This window comes from Mus caroli, chromosome 9 (genome assembly GCF_900094665.2).
Source record: "Mus caroli chromosome 9, CAROLI_EIJ_v1.1, whole genome shotgun sequence".
Lineage (NCBI taxonomy): Eukaryota > Metazoa > Chordata > Mammalia > Rodentia > Muridae > Mus > Mus caroli.
In genome coordinates this window covers 96,018,773-96,031,135 of record NC_034578.1, presented here as the reverse complement: position 1 = coordinate 96,031,135, position 12,363 = coordinate 96,018,773, and the positions used below count along the sequence as shown (strand labels likewise).

At 41.2% G+C, this 12,363-nt stretch overlaps 1 protein-coding gene across 2 annotated transcripts in view; it reads left to right on the top strand.

Moving 5' to 3' along the window:
- Nck1 (NCK adaptor protein 1) overlaps positions 1–12,363 on the top strand; it is a 52,906-nt gene continuing 40,543 nt past the window's right edge. Inside the window, exon 1 of one of the 2 annotated variants that reach the window (XM_021172607.2) lies at positions 1–143. The gene's annotated coding sequence lies outside the window, so the exon portion shown is untranslated. The other variant, XM_029481381.1, reaches the window with a different exon arrangement.

Genomic DNA, 12,363 nt, shown 5'->3' with positions numbered 1-12,363 from the left:
ACCGGGTACGCGCGCCCCGCCCCTCTCCGAGAGCTACGCGGCGGCGCAGCACAGGCCTCGTGCGGTAACGGCATCCGGGCAGCCGCGGTGGCGTCCCGGTGCGGTCCTCAGGTGACTGGAGCCGAGGGCTCGGCGGAGGGAAGGTGAGACGGCCTCTCCCGCGTGCGGACACACGCACGGTCCTTTCGGTCTCCGCTCCGCCTGCTAGTCTCTGGTCGCTTCCTCTTTCCCCGGCGAAGTTGGCCCGGGGGCGCCGTCTGCTGGCGGCGGAGCGGAGCGGAGGGGGCGGGGAGGCCGCTCGGCGGAGCTCGGGTGTCCGCGGTGCAGCCCGGTGACCCCGCGGCCTCTGGCCTGAGCTGCGAGCGCCGGTCGGGAAGGCGGGCTGGCAAGTGTGCGGCGCGCTGCCTCGGCGGTTCTCCGCAGAAAGCCCTGTCGGCGGTCTGTGTCGGTGTCCGAGGCCGGGACGGTAGTAGGGACGCGGGCTGGCAGGAAGGGCGCTCTCACCTCCAGCCGCCAGCCTGAGGAAGCCGAGACGGGGGACATCCTCGGGGCGCGCCCTCCCCTCCCCCTCCCGTTCCGGAGCAGGAGAGATGTGGGTGTCCGGGGGCTGTTTGAGGTGGGGTAGGTCCAGGAAAAGCAGTCCTCGGGGTTGGTTTCGTACTGTTGTCGTACGGGTTTCCGTGCTAGGTCGGTTCAGTGTTAACAGCTGGGTTGGAAGGAAGCTGGTTTTTTTGTTCAGGGTTGAGGACCGTAACATGACCGGTTAACGTCGAGCCGAGCTGAAGTCACCCGAAGAAAAATACTGCCCCTTAGTTAGGAAAGAATCCACAGGAGTTAGGAAAGAACGAGATGAAGAAAACTTCCTGACCCCATCTTGGGTGGGGAGCAGTGAGAATCCAGGGTTCGGCCAAAAAAAAAAAAAAAAAAAAAAAAACGGGTCAAGTTTTGCAAGAAGTGTTCCATTTTCAAAAGCTTTGCTTTGGTAGCTTGATGATGATCAATCAGCCTTAACGGTTTCTTAAGCACCTGGAAATCAATTGTGTGCTTTCAGCCTTTAGCGACGTCACAACAGGAACAGAGAAATAGTCCAAGGAGAAAGTTTTGATTGATCATTTTCAGTCGTGTTTTTAAATAGACATTCTCTTGACATCGTGATAGTAAGTCAGAGCGTATGCGTTGGTGGATTGGTACCTTTTTTCATCGTGGCCACATGTGGTGCTTTCTCTGGGAAAACTTCTGTAGGAATTGGCTAGAGTAACTTAAGTGTGCATTGTGTTGATGTCTCCGCTGTATGTCTGAGCATTAAGTTTGAAAAGGTTTGCCTCCCCAGCAAGCATTTTAAACTGTTTAGGTTTCCAAGCCCTACAGATCCGTGTGTTAATAAGTCGACATATTAATGTAGTGCCTTATTAAACACTGAGTGATAGTTTATGCTGCTGATTTTCTAATTTGAGAACTTCGTTCTAGAGTTCAAGGCTTGTTGTGATTATTGTTGTAAATAAATTCCTTCTCAGGAAAACTTGAAAAAAAAATGAATTAACTCTGGTAATGTGGAAGAATGCATGGTTTCAATGCCAGAAAATCAAATGATTATTTCACTGTTAAGTACAATTGGAGGAAACGTGGACTGAGCATTTAACAAATCCAACAGTTTGAAGACAATTTGACAGGCCTGGATGATTCTCACTTTAACCTATCAAGGAAATAGAACCTCAAAGTCTTCCCTTCACAACTGATACCCTGCGCCGCGCTGTCTTTCATTGCTGATACAGTATGTAGCATGCTTTCAGGAACCCAGACATAAACCTTAACATTGTACTATTTTTTTGTAGTTGTTTTCTTTAAAAAAAAAATAAATCTTACCTTTGTATTCTTATATATTGTTTTTCTGTTTCTGAACTACTCACTAGCTCTAACTGGATTTTCTGCCTGGAGGATCTCAAATGTGTTCTGCCTGTGCTGATCTTAAAATAATACTTTGAACATATTTTTCACTGTTTAGACACTAGTAATACCTTTCGTCTAGATTCCAGTCTTTTAAGGATTTATTTTTATTTTATGTGTTTTGTAGTGTTTTGCACGACATGTGCTGTGGACTCTGGGAACAGAACAGAGATCCTCTGCAAGAGCTCTTTTTTTTTTTTTTGGTTTTTTTCGAGACAGGGTTTCTCTGTGTAGCCCTGGCTGTCCTGGAACTCACTCTGTAGACCAGGCTGGCCTCGAACTCAGAAATCCGCCTGCCTCTGCCTCCCGAGTGCTGGGATTAAAGGCGTGCGCCACCAACGCCCGGCCTCTGCAAGAGCTCTTAACCACTGAGCCATCTGTCCTAACACAGAAACATTCTCTGCAAACTACTAACTTCGCAGAGGAAAAGTTCGCTAAGCTTTCCTTCCTCCCTTCCCCACCCTCTCTTCTCTTCCCCTCTCCTGTCTCTTTTGCCTTCCCTCAGTTTTGGGGTGAGACCAATGGCTTCTCATAAACCTCTGAGGTGGATCATCAGTCAAAAGTTCTATCTTTTAAAAAAGTGATTGGTTATTATATTTTCTACAACCAGAGTCAGGACAGCTTGTGAGGGGTCAGTTCTCTGTCCAGCACATAGGTCCCATGAAGTGAACTCAGGTTTTTAGGCTTGGCTGTAGGTACCTTTAACTGCAGAGGCATCCTGACACCATCCAGAGTTACATTGTTTTACATATAGTTAAACATTTTTAAAAACTGTGTGCTTGTATGTATGTTGAGGGCATGATGTGTGCACAAGAGGCAGGTGCCTGAAAAGGGAGGCCAGGAGAAAGTGTCAGACATGGTGAAGCCAGACTAACAGGGGGTCACGAGCCTCCTGTTGTAGGGAATCAGCCTTGGGTCTTTTACAAGAACTGTACTTGAATTTAACTGGAGCCATCTTCCCAGCCCCTAGAAATTTAATTGTGATTTTTGAGTGAAGGTTGTCAAAATTTTCTGTTACCTATGTTAAACTGAGTCTTTTTTTTTTTTTTTCTTTTTTTCTTTTTTGCACGCCCTTTCTTTTTAAGTTAGCACACAGAGTGGTGGGTTTTGTGATGACATTTGCATGTGTCTTTAATGCTGTGCTTTTTTCTTAAACATCCTTTTCCCCCAGCTGACTTTTTTCTTTCCCTTGCTTTTTAATTTTATATGGATTTGTGTCATGATATCATGGAACGTTGTTGAAACACTGGAATCTAAACGCTGCTGACCCAAGCGTTTTCTAGATTGAGAATGTGAAATCCATGCTAAATAACTACTGACATGTCCACATCTTGATGTTGGGGCAGAGCTGAGACTCAAAGTCATCTTATTCAAGTATCATGTGTTCTTTATGATACTATATTATTGCCTTGTGTAATATGTAATATTCATTTTGTGTTTTCCCTCTAGAGATCCAACACTTTTATTTTGAGATGGGCTTTCAAATTGTTGCTCTAAATTGTTGCTCAAATTATGTTCTAATGTGATCTTCCATCTCCTGATTTCAGCCTCCCAGTAGCTGGGATTCCGGGCATATGACCTTTTAGTTTGTATTTTTCAGACTCCATATATTAGAAGCATTAACAAATTCAATTGTCTGTGTAGTTGAGTCCTGTAGCCCCCTAAGAAGTGTAAGATGGTGCTAGGGATGTAGCTCCGTGATGGACAGAGGGAGGTTGGATCCTTAGCACCTAAGAGGAAAGACAGTGAATGGCTGCCTTTCAGGTTTTACTGTTAGAATTTATTTTCCTTGACTTATTTGGTAAAAAGAATGACTCTCTGGGGGATTTGAAAGGCTATTGCAATGGTTTGGTGGGAGCTTGGAGGGTTTATCATGTATCTAAATGTAATGAGTTAACTAAATGGGTGTTAAAACAGTAACACTTTCACATTTTGTCTGTCAAGAATCAGTTTTGCAGTCTGCTTGTGTTAAACACATTGTAAAAATCACTTTCCATTTTGTAGAGTTAGAGCTTTTTATTTCTTTAACTCTAAAGTTTGTTAATAAAAGCAGTGTTGGGTTGCCTATAATGAGTTCAGTGGTGCAAGACAGCACAGAAAACTGCCAGGTTTTCTGAGTCTTTTCACCTATCCTCCCCTTTTTTGTGTGTGTTAAAAGGTTTCACTGTATAGCCCTGGTTGAGCTGAAACTCACTAGGTAGACCAGGCTGGACTCAGATTCACAAAACATCCTCCTGTCTCTGCCTCCCAGGTACTGGGTTTGAAGGTGTACTTTACCAGGCCTCACTGAGTGCTTCCTTTTTTGATCTGAAAAAGATTAGAAGCTATTTTTTTTTCAGTTATGTTTTGGTTGGTTAGTATGGCTTGTTTTTTTTTATTTGTTTATATAAACTGCCAAATCCTAGAACTTGGACTGAGGCAGGAGAATTACAGGTTTGAAGTTAGCTTGGACTATGTAGTACAGTCTTATCTTAAAACAAAATTACAAGTTAAAAAGTCTTTTTAGCCTGGTATAGTTATAGTGGTGCACACCTTTAATCCCAGTGCCTGGGAGGCAGAGAGGCAGGGTGATTTCTTGTGAGTTAGAGGCTAGCCTTATTTACAAAGCAAGTTCCAGGACAGCCAGAACAAACAAGAGAAACTCCATCTTGAAAAGCAAAAACAAACAGAAAAATTCTGTTGAAAATGCTGATTCTTATTTATTCCTGAAATTATCTTTAGTGATTTGCAAATTATATATAAATATGGTATGGGTGATGTCAGAGTTTCTTCAGATGATTTGAATACATACAGTATATCAGTGAGAATGTGTGGAAAATTTGTTTCAGGCTGGTTTTGAACTTACTCTGTAGTTGAGGGTGCTATTGAACCTCCTGATCTTCTGCTTCCACGTCCCCTTAAGTGTAGGCCATCTTTGTGTATGCAGTGCTGGATCTTGAACTCGAGGCTTTGTTCTTGCTAGGAAGGCACTTTACCACCTGAGCTATGTCCCTAGATCAGTTTCTGAATCAATTTCTAAATCATGTTGTTGTGTAGATCAACTCAAATAATAGAATAATTTGGCACAATGTGGCATCTTTAAAGCATTCCAGCTCTATTGCAGAAACATGTTAACAGGGGATTGGAAAAATTTCCTTGGGAGAGGCAGAAATTGTGGAAGCTGCTATGGGCTTTCTTTCTCTGTCTTGCCAATCTTGCTTTTTATTTTTATTTTTATATCAACTAATATCTGAATAGTTTTATCTCCCCTGCCTACTTTATGGTTCAGAGCACTGGTTGCTCTTCCAGAGAACCTGGGTTCAGTTCCCAGCACCGACAAGGCCATTCACAACTGTCCCTCTAGTTCCTGAAGATCTGACCTCCTTGGGCACTCCATTATGTATACTTACCATTTTCTCTATTGATAGACATAGGGCATTGATTATATGGGTTGGTATTGTGCAATAAAGGTATGAAGAAGTGTGGTCAACAGACCTGTGGTCCCAGTGCTAGGGAGGCTGAAGGTAAGAAGGGCACAATTTTAGGGCAATTGTGTCCTGTATAATAATTTCAAGGCTAACCTGGACTACACCTTGAGACCAGACTATACACACCAAAACAGCAGCAAAAACCTAGCCAAAACAGATACATAAATATGAGTGCCGATTATTTCTTCAGCATGCTGATTTCAGTTCCTTCAAGTATATTCCTAGAAGTAGGCATGCCAGATCATACCATAGTTCTTGTTTCCCCAGGAACCTCCACACTGTACAGTCTTTTGCATGCCTACTGTGATGACTTAATGACAAAGTCCCCGATTGGCTCAGATAGCTTAGTACTTGAATCCTACTCTGTGCTGCTGTTTGGGGAGGTGGTGCACCTTGCTGGAGGAAGAATGTCACTGGGTGGGCTTTTGCAACACCCATTTCCAGTTTACTGCCTCTGCTTCTTATTTGCCATTGAATATGTGATTAGTCTCTTAGCTTCTGTTCCTGTTGCCATGCCTGTCATTTTACTGCATGTCTCTTTTCCATGATGTATTCTCACCTCTTTGGAACCACAAACCAACAGTCTTTGTAAGTTACCTGGATCACAGCAATAGAAAAGTAACTAATACATTACCAACACTAATTTCTCAGCTCACCCTCATCTGTGCCTACTTGTTTTTTTTTAATCACATGGTTTTGATTTGCATTTCTCTAGTGATGAACGATGAGTATTTTTTATGTATTTGTTGGCTTCTGTAAATCTTCCTGAGAGTTCCTATCTACAACATTTGCCTATTTATTACTGTTTATTTATATATTTATTTATTTTTGAGATGAAGCTTCATCCTGTATCCCAGACTGACCTTGAATTAGTCTTTTCCCCTCAACCTCTGGAGGGTTGGAACTGTGGCCATTCTCTTGCAAGCCAGCTACTTGCCCACTTTTAATTGTAATATTTGAGGTTGAATTGTTTGAATTTTTATGTGAATACCATGTTAGAGGAATAGTTTGCCAGTGTTTCTTCCATTTTGTAGGGTTTTTCATTTTTGGTAGTTTCCTTTGTTACAATGAAATTTTATTTTATTTTTCTTTGATGTAGTCATAGTTTTTGCTTTTGTTCCCTGTTCTTTTGGTATCTTATCTAAAAACTAAACATCTTGCTTGGACCCATGTCCAGAAGCATTTTTCTTGTATTTTCTTCTAGTGTTTTCATAGTTTTAGGCCTACATTTAAATCTTAGATCCATTTTGATTTTTTTTCTTTTCTTCTTTTTCTTTTTCTTTTTCTTTTTCTTTTCTTTCTTTCTTTTTTTTTTTTTTTGAGACAGGATTTCTCTGTATAGCCCTGGCTGTCCTGAAACTCACTCTGTAGACCAGGCTGGCCTCGGAACTCAGAAATCTGCCTGCCTCTGCCTCCTGAGTGCTGGGATTAAAGGCGTGTGCCACCACGCCCAGCTTTTTTTTTTTTTTTAATCGAGAAATAGGGACAGATGTTTTATTTTTAGGCATTTCTATATTCAGTCTTCCAAGAAGTATTGATTAAAGAGACTTTACCTTTTTCATCAGTGTACTTGCCTTGTTGAAAATTTGATGTTTAGTATGTGGTCTTACTTGATTTTTTTTCCTAGTTAATTTGTATATATATTTTTAAAAAGTTAGATTTTATATGTTGATTTTTGTTTTTTGTTTTTGTTGTTGTTGTTTTGTTTTGTTTTTTGAGACAGGTTTTCTCTGTATAACAGTCCTGGCTGTCGGGACTTGCCTTATAGACCAGGCTGGTCTTGAAATCACAGGGATCGGCCTGCCTCTGTTCCAAAGCACTGGGATCGAAAGTGTGTGCCTAGCAGAGTTAATTTTGATATCCTATAGCTGTAATGAATTTTTTTATAATCTCTAGGTTTTTCTATATATAAAAATTTATTCTCTCTATTGTGGTTATATTTCTGTTGATATGCAGATATGCTAAAATGCTCTGACCAAGAGTGCCTCACAGGAATGGGTTTATTTCAGCTTGTAGGTTATTCTCCTATTATTGAAAAGTCAGGGCAGAAACTCAAGTAGGAATTTAAAGTCGAAATTTTAGAGGAACACTACTTGTTAGTTTATTTACTGGCTAACGCTTAGCATGTGTGTGTGTGTGTGTGTTAATAGGACCACATACCACTCAACAGTGGTTTGGATCTTCCTACATCAATTAATGACTAAGATAGCTTCCCACAAACTTGCCCAGAGGCTAGTCCAATCTGGGCAACCCCTCAGCTGAGACTCTCTTCTCAGGTAAAGTAAGCTGTGTTAATAGTTAAGGCTAACAAGGATACTTCCACAAGATGGGGTAGTTTGAATCCCTTACTTCCTATTTAGATACATGCTGTTTCTCTCTCTGGTCTTACTTTTCTGTGATTTCAGCAGTGTATTGATGAAGTGTGGTGAGAGTAGACATCCCATTTTGTTCCTGATCACAGAAGAAGTCACTCTAGCTTTTCCCAGTGTGGTACTGCCTGTGGGTTTGTTATATGTAACTCTTACTTGTGTTGATGGATGTTTGTCTTTACTTAATTTTTAACTTGTTTTAAATCATAAAGAGACGTTGAAGTTTATCAGTTTCAATACCTTTATGTGCCAAGAAAGGTGATCCTATGACTGATGATATTATTTGCTGTGTTTGAAGACAAACTCAGGGGCTGAAGCCTGCTAGGCAAGTGTTCTGAAATGGAGCTGTGTAACTCTAGGTTCTAATACATCTATGGTGTCTATCCTTTGTTTCCATTTTTTATCCTTTCCCTTTACTAGTTGAGTTTGTTTTGTTCTTTGCTAGTTCTTTAAATTGCATACTTGTTTGAAATTTCCTGAATTTTTTTTTTTAAAAGATTTGTTTCACATGTGTGAGTGTTTCACCTGCAAGTATGTATGTGCACCAGGTGCCTGGGTCTTGTCGTTGTCAGAAGAAAGAGTTAGATCTTCGAAAGTGGAGTTAAGAATGACTGTGAGCTATGTTCTTGGTGCTGGGAACCAAACCTGTGTCTTCTGCAAGACCTTACCTGCTGAGACGCCTCTCTAGCTCCAAAAATCTGTTTCTGTTTATGTTAGGTTGACACTACTATAAACATTGCTCTTATTTTTATTAAAAAATATTTTTATGTTCCTGAGTGTTTGTCTGCATGTATGTATATGGGTGTGTTTGCTGTTCCTGGAGGCCAGAAGAGGGTGTTGGATTCCCTGGAATTGGTGTTAACAAGTGGTGGGAGCTGCCATGTGGGTGCTTTGAACCAAACCTGTGAGGTCTTCAAGAGCAGCAGATGCAGTTCCAAAATTTTCCTTATCTTTATTTATTCATGTGTACGTGTTTTTCTGTGGATGAGTGCCATGTATGTTAGGTTCTCCACAGAGACCAGAAGAAGGTGGTGAGATCCCTGGAGCTGAAGATACAGGCATTGGTGAGCCACTGGATGTGGGTGCTGTGAACTGAACTTGGGCCCTTCAAGAGGAACAAGTGCTCTTACCACTGTGCTGTGTCTCCAGCCCCCACATTGTTGGTTTTTGATGAAAAATTATTATTATTATTATTGTATGTATGTTTCGTGTGTGTGTGTGTGTGTGTGTGTGTTTGATTGCTGCTGTGTGTATGGGAGGCCAGAGGATGATAACTTTTGTGGAGTTGGTTCTCTCACTTTTACATAGGTTCCAGGGATTGATCACATCATTTGATTTTCATAGCAAGAGCTTTTATCTGATGAATTTCTTCATTTCTTAGAAGTTTCTCTGTTATCCTTTGTTTGGTGCTGGGGTTGAACCACTAAGCATACATTCTATTGTTGAGTTTACTGAGTTCTATCCCGCAGGCCTGGCTCTGTGTTAGACAGTTTGACTACTAAATGCTTTAAAGTTTAAAATATAATAATAATAATTTAAAATAATATAACAATAGCAATGATGGTATTATTGTTATTATTTTGAGTAGGTTTTCTATGTTTTCCCCCTTCCTTTTAAGCACAAACTGAATGCTTGCTTAATTCAGGGTTTCTAAGTCTGGAGGTCTTTCTTTTCTTTCTTTCTTTTTTTTTTGTTTTTTGTTTTTTTGTTTGTTTTGTTTTGTTTGTGGCTTAAGTCTGACTAGATATTTTCAAAAGACCTATCTTCAAAGTAAGGTATTCTTCCTATTGGTTTTTCTAATGAAACTCTCAACTGTATTTTATTTGTTGAGTTTTCAGTGCCAAAACTTGAGGTACTGCTTACTGATATGCTAGGCAAGTGTCCTGCCACTGAGCTATATTCTCTAGCCCTGATTTTTAAAAATTGGTTATTTTATTTATTTACATTTCAAATGTTATACCCCTTCCCGGTTTCCCCTCCGCAAACCCCCTATCCCCCCCTTTCCCGTTCTATGAGGGGGCTTATCCACTCACCCATCCACTCCTGCCTCAGTGCACTAGCATTCCCCTACACTGGGGCATCGAGCCTCCACAGGACCAAGGACCTCTTCTCCTCCTGATTCCAGATAGGGCACACCTCTGTTACATATGCAGCTGGAGCCATGGGTCCCTCCATGTGTACTCTTTGGTTGGTGGTTTAGTCCCTGGGAGTTTTGGGGGTGGGGTGGGGGGAGGTCCTGGTTGGTTGATATTGTTGTTCTTCATATGGGGCTGCAAACCCCTTCAGCTCCTTCCATCCTTCCCCTAGCTCTTCCATTGGGGTCCCTGTGCTCAGTTCAGTGGTTGGTTGTGAGCATCCACATCTGTATTTTTAGCCCTGATTTTTTTAAAAACGATTTTTACTTGCTGAATTTTTCACTCAGTATAATTTTTTGACAGTTTGTTGGTTTCCTTTTCTTTGGCACTTTCTAAAAAAAGGTTTTTGTGTTTCTTTGGAAGTGTCTTGTTAACATATTTCTTTATGCTTCTTGTGTCCCTGTGTTGGTATTTTGTGCATCTGGTAGGTTAGTAGTCTCTGCCAATTTTGTTCAGAGTGGCTTTCATACTAAAACATTCTTGGCAGTGCTTCCTACTTTTGTTTGGATAGACTGTGTTGGCTTTGGTTTCAGGTGGATACTTTAGCATAGTCTTTGTGTGGGTTTTTTTTTTTTTTTCTTTTTTCAGCTCTAATTAGTTTGAGAATGTCTATAGATGTCTTGGGACTGAGTTTAGGCAGTGGTGGGAATGCAGCACCAGATAGGATGTCACTCCCTTAGGCATCTTATTGCCTTATCTTGTTGACTGCTCTTGATGTGTATCTAGGTTGTATGGGAGGTCTGCTACTTTCCACTGATCATATGAAGGCAAGCATACCCCCAGGGGGGTTGGTGATACAGCACAGCCTGTTTTTTAGAGGGGTAAAGTGTTGTGTCTGCCAGTGTGTAAATGCTGCCTGGTAGCTAATTACTGACCAGTGGGTAAAGATAGAGCATACATAAGGTCTCTTGTAGGATGACTGCTCAGGGAACCCTGCCCACCTTCCCAGGCTGGGTGGTTGGGACTAAGCATAAGCTTAGGGTCAGTTTTCTGATCCATAGATTGCAGGCAGAGAGGGAACTAACTGAGAATGGCTTTTGAAACGTCAAAGCCTTCCACCAATGACACAGCCCCTCTGTCAAGTCCACACCTCCTAATCCTTCTCAAACAGTTCCTGAGTGGTAACCAAACATTCAAATATATGGCCTTATGAAGATGATTCTCATTCAACTATCACAACTTAGTTTCTGTTTTCGTGCTATGTAGTGTCTTCTTCATATTCCCGCTATACTTCAAAAGTACTTCAAATATTTCAGTGAAGTAGTTGGTTTTTTGCTTGTTTTGGTTCTTTCTGTCTAAGACAGCTACTCCCTACTCAGCCATCTTGATTAAATCATCTTAATGTAAAACCTAGAGAGCCCAGGGAAAGCATAATTGTGAAGAACTGAATCATAGAATATAATAAATCCTTATTGCTCTTTGCTTTGTCATCTAAGTGCAGAACCCAAGGGGCTCATATACTTTCAAGAATGGAGAAGAAAAGGAGCTTAGGACAGTGGAATATACCTGAAACCTTATGTGTTTGGGAGGACAGAGTTTGGGGTTAGCCTGTGTTACATAATGAGATTTTTTATCTCAAAAAGAAACAAAACAAAACAGGGGAAGGAAATTAGAAGATAAAGTCCTTGCCTGTAATCCTAGCCGCTTGAGAGGCTTTGGCAGTAAGATACATTTGCGGTCAGATGTAAAACTCACATAGTGAGGGGGAAATTGGGAATGGAGGAGTTTCAAAGTGCTGGATCAAATTAATGTTTTGTTTTGTTGTATTTGCTATGCAAACCTCTAAGGTCTTGGAGTATATTGGTTTTGAAATACCAAAGAAAGAACTCACTTTTAGGATTCAGTGAGAGTTTGTAGATTAAATGTTCCTGGATGAGCACATTGGATGGGGACAAGGGTTCTCACAGCTCCTATAAGAGCACCAGTATTTATACATAGGCAAAACAGAGAAAGAGAATCCTAGTGCTCAAAGATGGTATTTGGTAACTTCTGATTTCTAATGGACACACTTTGCTGTCTTCAAATGAAGGATTGGCTAGAACCTCCTTCAACTCAGGCACTCACCATTACAGTCTATAGAGGATCTGCAAGGACAGCAGTGTCACTAGGACTGCTTCAGGAGCTGACACAGAGTGGGTCTCACAGCATTCATTTTTTAGGATTTACTATGTAGCCTAGTTTGGACTTGGACTTGTGTTCCTTTTTTTTTTTTATAATTATGTGATTTAAAGATTTATTTATTTATTATGTGTAAGTACACTATAGCTGTCTTCAGATACACCAGAGGAGGGCATCAGATCTCATTATGGGTGGTTGTGAGCCACCATTTGGTTGCTGGGATTTGAACTCAGGACCTTCGGAAGAGCAGTCAGTGCTCTTAACTGCTGAGCCCTCTCTCCAGCCCCTTGTGTTCCTTTTCTTGCTGGACTCTTTTTTTTGGGGGGGGGG